The sequence below is a fragment of the Humulus lupulus genome, chromosome 3, assembly GCF_963169125.1.
Source record: "Humulus lupulus chromosome 3, drHumLupu1.1, whole genome shotgun sequence".
NCBI classification, from domain to species: Eukaryota; Viridiplantae; Streptophyta; class Magnoliopsida; order Rosales; family Cannabaceae; genus Humulus; species Humulus lupulus.
The window spans coordinates 161,129,468-161,136,980 of NC_084795.1; the positions used below are offsets into that span (position 1 = coordinate 161,129,468).

At 34.3% G+C, this 7,513-nt stretch overlaps 1 pseudogene; it reads left to right on the top strand.

Annotated features, from left to right (window-relative positions):
• The first annotated feature begins 777 nt into the window (after nt 1–777).
• Nucleotides 778–7,104, top strand: LOC133825181 (uncharacterized; annotated as a pseudogene).
• Nucleotides 7,105–7,513: the final 409 nt, after the last annotated feature.

Sequence of the window (7,513 nt, forward strand, 5' to 3'; positions counted from 1 at the left end):
GAACATATCAAAGACCTACAGCAATGCTTCAACATCTTGAACAAATATGAGATGAAGCTAAATCCTCTAAAGTGTTCCTTTGGTGTTGGATTCATAGTAAACTCGCGAGGAATCGAAGCCAATCTCGAAAAGATTCGAGCACTAATCGAGATGCAGTCACCAGCCAAAGTCAAAGTTGTGCAAAGCTTGACTGTAATGCCCTAAACTCCAAGGACCGTTATGATGCGCATTGCAAACAATGCTAAACTTGCTAATCGAGTCATTTGGTCAAAAACGTGTAACTAAGTATGATTAGCGGTATAGGGATTAAAAATTTTGTTTAAGATGTAATGTTTCATTAGAACATTTACTATATACATTGGGATCCCAAAAATATATTTTAAAGGTCTATTACAGGAAAATATTTACAACTTACTGATCTAAGCGACAAAACAGGGTTTATCCCTAGTTCCTCTCCTTCAAACCTCGGCCGTGGCAGTTGAGCAGCTGTATATGTACTCATTGTCGCCTAAGCTCTCCAACTAAAGGATGGTACAGCTTTCTTTCACTACACCAAATACCCATTTCCATAACACATGAATATAATACTAATAAAAAAGTATTATGAAAAAGTATTATATTGGGAACTTAATGAAAAAAAGGGCGGTAATTTATTTAGCCATCCCGCCACTTAGCTTTTTTTTTTTTCATTTCCTTCAACATTTCTTCAACAAAGAACAGAGACCCATTTCCTTCAACATTTCGACACAAAGAAGAGACCCATTTCTTCAGCTTGGTATGGTCTCCGAACTCCTCACTCTCTCAAATCTCCTCCTTCGCTCAAATCTCCTCTCTCTCTCTCTCTCTCGTCTTTCTCTTTCTCTCTGTCAACCCATTTCCAGTCGTTGGGCTTCTCGAATTTGTTCTTCTCTTCGATCTTGGCAAGCCAGGTAAGTATTTAGTTGTAGATGTTAGATATATCAGCTTGAATGATAGATTTGTTTGCACATCTGACATCCTAGGTATGGAAACAAGATCCTTGTCACCGATGAATTGCTAGATGGCCTGATGGTGGACCAATGGGAACCGGTGTCTCGTGATTTTGTGAAGACACCACTAGAGGTAAATCTACTTGATTTTATTCATACGAAGGGGTCAAGAAAAAAAATTAGTTTGTTTTGATAACTCAACTTATTTTCTTTCCTTTAGGTGTACAAGGAATTATAAGTAGAAAGATACCATGTTGACTATGAGCATGTTCCTATAACTGATGAAAAATCACCCAAGGAATTGGATTTTGATATTTTGGTGAGTTGAAATGGGAAGAATTCTCTTTTTAGCTTGCCTAAGTGTTCTGTAGTAGATAATGGTTACCTACAGGTCATGTAAAAAATGTTCACTACTCTTAGTTTGTACTCAAATAAGAACAAATAGATAATATGAATGGGTTTCTATGAGCAGACTACATTTTTTCATGTCAAACACTTCTTTCAAGTCATTCTATGATAATATATTTACTGCTGTCTCTAATTTTCACTCTTTATTCTTAGGTTCATAAAATTTCTCAAGCTGATATAAATATAAATATTATATTTAACTGTCAAATGGGACGTGGGCGAACTACAACTGGGATGGTGATTGCAACTTTAGTTTATCTCAACAGAATAGGATCATCTGGTAGCATTCCTGCTTTCTGTACTCTTTTTTACTTTCATTGTTTGGAATAATCATTTTTCATCGATATAATGAACACTATGACTTTAATTATTGTATTTACATTATTTGACATCATGTTACAAATATCTTGTCTTGTTAACCTGGTTATTCTCTTTGTCACTTTCAATAATCTGTTAATTTTCACCCTTTGCTATGCTAATAATATTAATTCGACAACATGTAACATTAGAGCCAGAGAAAAGCTATTGCTGGTAGAGGTCTATGCATTGCATAATATTGATACTAAGAGTCTAAGAAAATGAAGGGCAGGGAAATCGCTTGTTCCATTTAGTTTATTTGTTAATTGTTCAATCATTATTACGAAATAGATCTTAATGATTAGTGGGTTAAGGGTCCTTTATTTGAAGTATCGATATAACAACAGGAGGGAGAATAGTGTAATATATATATCAATGAAATAGTGGTTATCCAAATAGAAAAAGTAGAGAGTGATGTACATCTTGAGGAAAGTCTGAGAAATGCTGAGATGACATTAGGCGTCAAATTAGATTAGAGCAAGGCCAAATAGTTCCTAGGTCACATCACAAGTAGTTTAGTATTGGATTAGTATCTAAGCTACATAACCGTGAAGAATAAAATCCTTTTTGAAAGGTTTTTAACATGCCATAATTAGCATTTGATGTGGCATATTGAAATTTCGTATCTATATGCTTCTTAGATCAGTGTTGTGGAGGAAGAAATATCTAAAATACCCGGCCATTCTACCATTGTTTTTCCTAATAATCTCTTCCATCACGTATGTAATTAGGAATGAAGCAGTTGATTGGTAGTCTTCCCAGACATTGAGTGTAATTGTATCCCAAATAAGCCTTTTTCTTTAATTTTCTTCCAAAAGAATTCATGTTTAATATTTATGAAAAAGCTAGGACAAAGCTGAGGGTTGATTTTCAAGCTCTAAACGAGAGTTTGCTTTTTGATCAATAATAGTAGTAATGTGACGGCTTGGAGAGAAAATTTTCAAACATGTTTACATTCAATAAAAGTTACTAGATCTTCTTTGAAAAGATAATGGGCCAACAACAAATGTCTTACTGATATTATTGCTAATTTTTGCTGGATCACTTGTACTATTTTCTAGTTTTAAAATATTGTATCCTTTTTTCCGCCTCTTTCTCCTGTTGTTATCTACACAACAGACTAGTCAGTCTTTGACGATATTGGCTTCTCATTCTTAGTCTTTTTGCATAAATAGGTATTCCAAGATCCAATTCAATCAGAAGAGTTTCAGACGCTGCTGCTATTGCCACTGACAACTTTCCAAACACAGAAGAAGCACTTCGTAGAGGAGAATATGGCGTCATAAGAAGCCTGGTTCGGGTATTAAAGGTACATTAAATCATCTCTTTTTTTTTCAAAAGAAAAAACTGAAAAACTAGTACTTTTTAAAATTTTCATTATTAAATTTATGTTTTAGGGTGGCCTTGAAGGCAAAAGGCAAGTAGATAAAGTCATCGACAAGTGTGCCTCCATGCAGGTATAACTCTTCAATCCCATGCTGCACCTTTTGACTTCAGTTTGCTTTCTAAACATCTATTTAATAAGAGATCATCTAAAATTATCTGTTTTTGCCAGAAAATATCTTTCAACCATTTCTTGCTTTTTCTTGGCATTTTAAAAAAAATCTTTTTAAAATTAAAAGTTTGTTGAACTCATGAAACCATTTGTTGAAATTTTACAGAACTTACGTGAGGCAATTGCCACTTATCGCAATAGCATTTTACGTCAACCAGATGAAATGAAAAGGCAGGCATTGCTTTCATTTTTTGTCGAGTATCTTGAGAGATACTACTTTCTTATATGCTTTGCTATCTACATTCATTTAGAGAAATCAGCCCTTCAATCTAAATCTGTTGGTAATAGCAATTTTGCTGACTGGATGAGAGCGAGACCAGAACTGTATAGCATTCTTCGCAGGTATTAACAAGTGCTTATCATATCTAGTTAAATAAATTTGAAAAAATTGATAATATGGCAAACATTGAATGTGATCCCAACTGGTTTGTTTGATTATTGTTTTTTCTTTTACTTCTATGATTGATCCCAACTGACTGTTTTGAGTCATCAGACTCATCACCATAGAGAAATTCTGAGCAATGTGTATTATTTGTTAAAAAATTCCAATAATGTTGAGGTTAGATAAGCCAAGGGTTCTTAGGATTTAAGGTGATTCTTTTCTACAGGCATTTGATGCTAAGTTGAGACTCAAAATAATGTTATAAATTTGCATTTCTAGAACAACTTTTACACATTGGAATCTTTCGACTTGAAAAGTGGATTGTATCTAATTTTGAGAAAGGGGAACAGAAAGGAGAAAATGTATATGAGGATTATTTAGTGGATTTCCATATGTGATGTTGCCTTTTTTTTTCCTCTCCCCATTCATGATGAACTAGGTCATATCTTAGGCATTCTTATTGTTGGAATTTTTTGGTCACTAATAATATTTCTGCAATCTGGTGCTCTTTTAGACTGCTTAGGAGAGATCCAATGGGTTCCCTTGGCTATGCAAGTTTGAAGCCATCCCTCATGAAGATTGCTGAATCTACTGATGGTCGTCCTTCTGAGATGGGTATAGTTGCTGGATCAAGAAATGGTGAGGTTTTAGGCAGCCAAACTGTTCTGAAAAGTGATCACTACCCAGGTTGTCAAAACCAAAACTTACCTGAAAGAGTGGAGGGTGCCCCTAATTTTTGGGAAGTTCCTGGTTTTCCAGTTTATGGAGTGGCAAATCCAACTATTGATGAAATACGATCTGTGATACAAAGAATTGGTGGGTCAAAAAGTGGTCGTCCAGTTTTTTGGCACAATATGAGAGAGGAACCAGTTATTTACATAAATGGAAAACCATTTGTGCTCTGCGAGGTTGAAAGACCGTACAAAACATGCTTGAATACTCAGTAAATTTTCATTTATGTCATACATTAAAATGAAATAAATAATCCAAACTTGTAATGTAGATTATTGCTGCTAGTCTAGAGTGTGCATGTGTTCGAGTTCCTTGTTAAAATAGTCAAAAATATGGTCCAACTATTTCACTGCAGTCATGGGAACAACAGCTAACCACAGTATTTATCAATTCGTAATACATGAACTTTAGTCTTTGGCACACAGAGCAATCGAGATATATCATCATGAAGGATTTTAGTACTGATGTTTCTCACTTGTTTTTAATATTTAGCTTCAATGGACAGAGAGATGTTGTTCTTTCCTTTCATGTTTCCCCTGCCTGTTTAAAACCATGGAGTTGGAAAATTACATAGGATCCGTTTTTTGTTAGGACCATGTACAGTACAATAACACTTCATTGAAGCACTACTATTTCTTTTATCTTGCAGCTTTTGGGGATACTTCTTCCCTAACTGTCTCTATCCATTTCTGGGGAAAGTATAATTAGGATGTCTTCTTTCAGGGCATTGATCGTGAAAGAGTGAAAAGAATGAAAGCTCGACTGAAAGAAGATATCTTGAGAGAAGCTGAATGTTATGGAGGTGCCATAATGGTTATTCATGAAACAAATGATGGGCAAATATTTGATGCTTGGGAACATGTAAATTTTGATGCTATTCAGACTCCGCTTGAGGTTTTTAAATGCTTAGAGGCTAATGGTTTTCCTATTAAATATGCACGTGTACCTATAAATGATGGTAAATCTCCAAAAAGTTCAGACTTTGACATGTTGGCAATGAATATTGCTTCATCGTCCAAGGATACTGCTTTGTTTTCAATTGCCAGGTTGACATTTTTCATTCTTCCTATGTTGTATTGTGCATTTTAGATGATAAATGTATTTTGCAATTCTATCTACTGTACTTTGTCTTTTTCTAAACATCGTTAAAAATCATAGATGGGCAGAGGAAGGACAACCACTGGCACTTAATAGCTTGTCTTTTGAAACTTCGAATTGATCATGGTAGGCCTATTAAAATCTTGCTTGATACTATGACCCATGAAGAGGTGGATGGTGGAACCTCCAGTGGTGAAGAGACCGGAGAAATTCTGATTCATAGTGCTGACCAGGTAAAATTCTGAAATGGATATTTTTTACTTGCTGTTATATGAACGTTTCTCTTCTTATTCTGGCTTGCTTATTCACGAGGTAGCCAATATACTTAGCATTTATTTTCTATTTTATTTTCTTTATTCTTGCTGTTTATTTGCATGCACTTGCAGTTGCCTGTCTATCAATGCCTTTGTTGTTGTGGCTAATTTTGATCCTCCACGTAACTAATGTATTGTGCAAAATTTTCCTTCATCTCATATTAATGTGTAATGGCATCCATTTTTCTGGGTTCTTTTGGTTGTTTAGTTCATATTTTCTCCTTAATGAATGATGAATTAAAAAAAGAAAAGCTTTTCTTGCTGGACAGTTTTGGGCTTGCAATTATATTCTTTCCCATGATATTGGTGGGTATTCCTGACTCAGGAACGCCAAATGACACCATCGTGAGAATATTGTTCTTGCTCCAGTTGATATAAAATTGCTTCTTAATATCTTGGCTTGTTATGTTATCCTTGACATTTTTATGTATTATGTGCCTTTAAGTAGTTCTCTTAGTTTTTTTAATATCTTCTAGCTAGAAAATTATGCGAAAACTGAAGAAGCTACAGTTGAGGAGCTTATAAAGGTAGTTGCTGATTCCGGTGCCAAAGTAATTGTTAGTGGAGCAGCAGTTGGGGAGATGGCACTTCATTTCTGTGAGCGCTACAAGTATATCACCTTCTATTGTGTTTTTTTATTGATTAACTTACTAATTTTCAAAACATACTTGTGATTGTTGTACATATCTAAATGCTTTTGATCTTTTATGAAATCTGTCAAAAAATTTCAAGTTTTTATTATTCTATTAAGATTTTTCTTAGCATATCTGATAATTTAATTTGGAACTTTTTCCTTGCAGGCTTATGGTTTTGAAAATTAGTTCAAAATTTGAATTAAGACGATTTTGCCGCACTACTGGTACTGTTGCTATGGTAAGTCAGCTAGCATTTAATAGTACTCAATTTTTTTTGAATTTTTTCCAAAATTATTTAACAATATTCTTATTTGTGTTACAGTTAAAGCTTAGCAAGCCAAACCCAGATGACCTGGGACATGTTGATTCAGTTTCAGTAGAAGAAATTGGTGGTGCTAAGGTACATAAGTATTTTGTGGATCAAGAAACGATAGCAATTGCAATATAAGTATCCGGGTGTGACTCGAACTTCAGACTTTGTGTGAGCAAACCAAAGGCTGATTGTTTGAGCTACCACCCTTGGGTATTTTGTTCCTGTTGTTTTTATTATTTATTTTTCCTTTTAATCTCATTAACATTTACCATAATGTAAATATAGGTCACTGTTGTGAAGAATGAAGAAGGTGGGAACTCCGTGACCACTGTTTTATTGTGAGGAAGCACAGATAGCATTTTAGATGACATTGAAAGAGCAGTTGATGATGGAGTAAATACTTACAAGGTAATTTGGGCTAGTTTTTCTTTGTGTATCGATCTTTATTTAGAAGAAACATTTGTCTTTGTATGGTTCAGATTAATAAGACAAATTATATTCATTCCTGTTGCTCTTTGTAATTAGTTGGTCAATCCACATTTTCCCATTAGTGCCACCTAGAATTGAAACCATGTCCTTGATATTACTTTTTACTACTCAATTTCTCTATCAATAGTAATTTCTCTATCAAACTAGGATTTAAGAAATACTGTGGGACTAAAAAATAATATAAACCCTTGTTTTAATAAGGAGTTACATTTTTCAATTCTCTAGCTTTAAACTTGTTTATAGTGGATGTATTAGTGGCTAG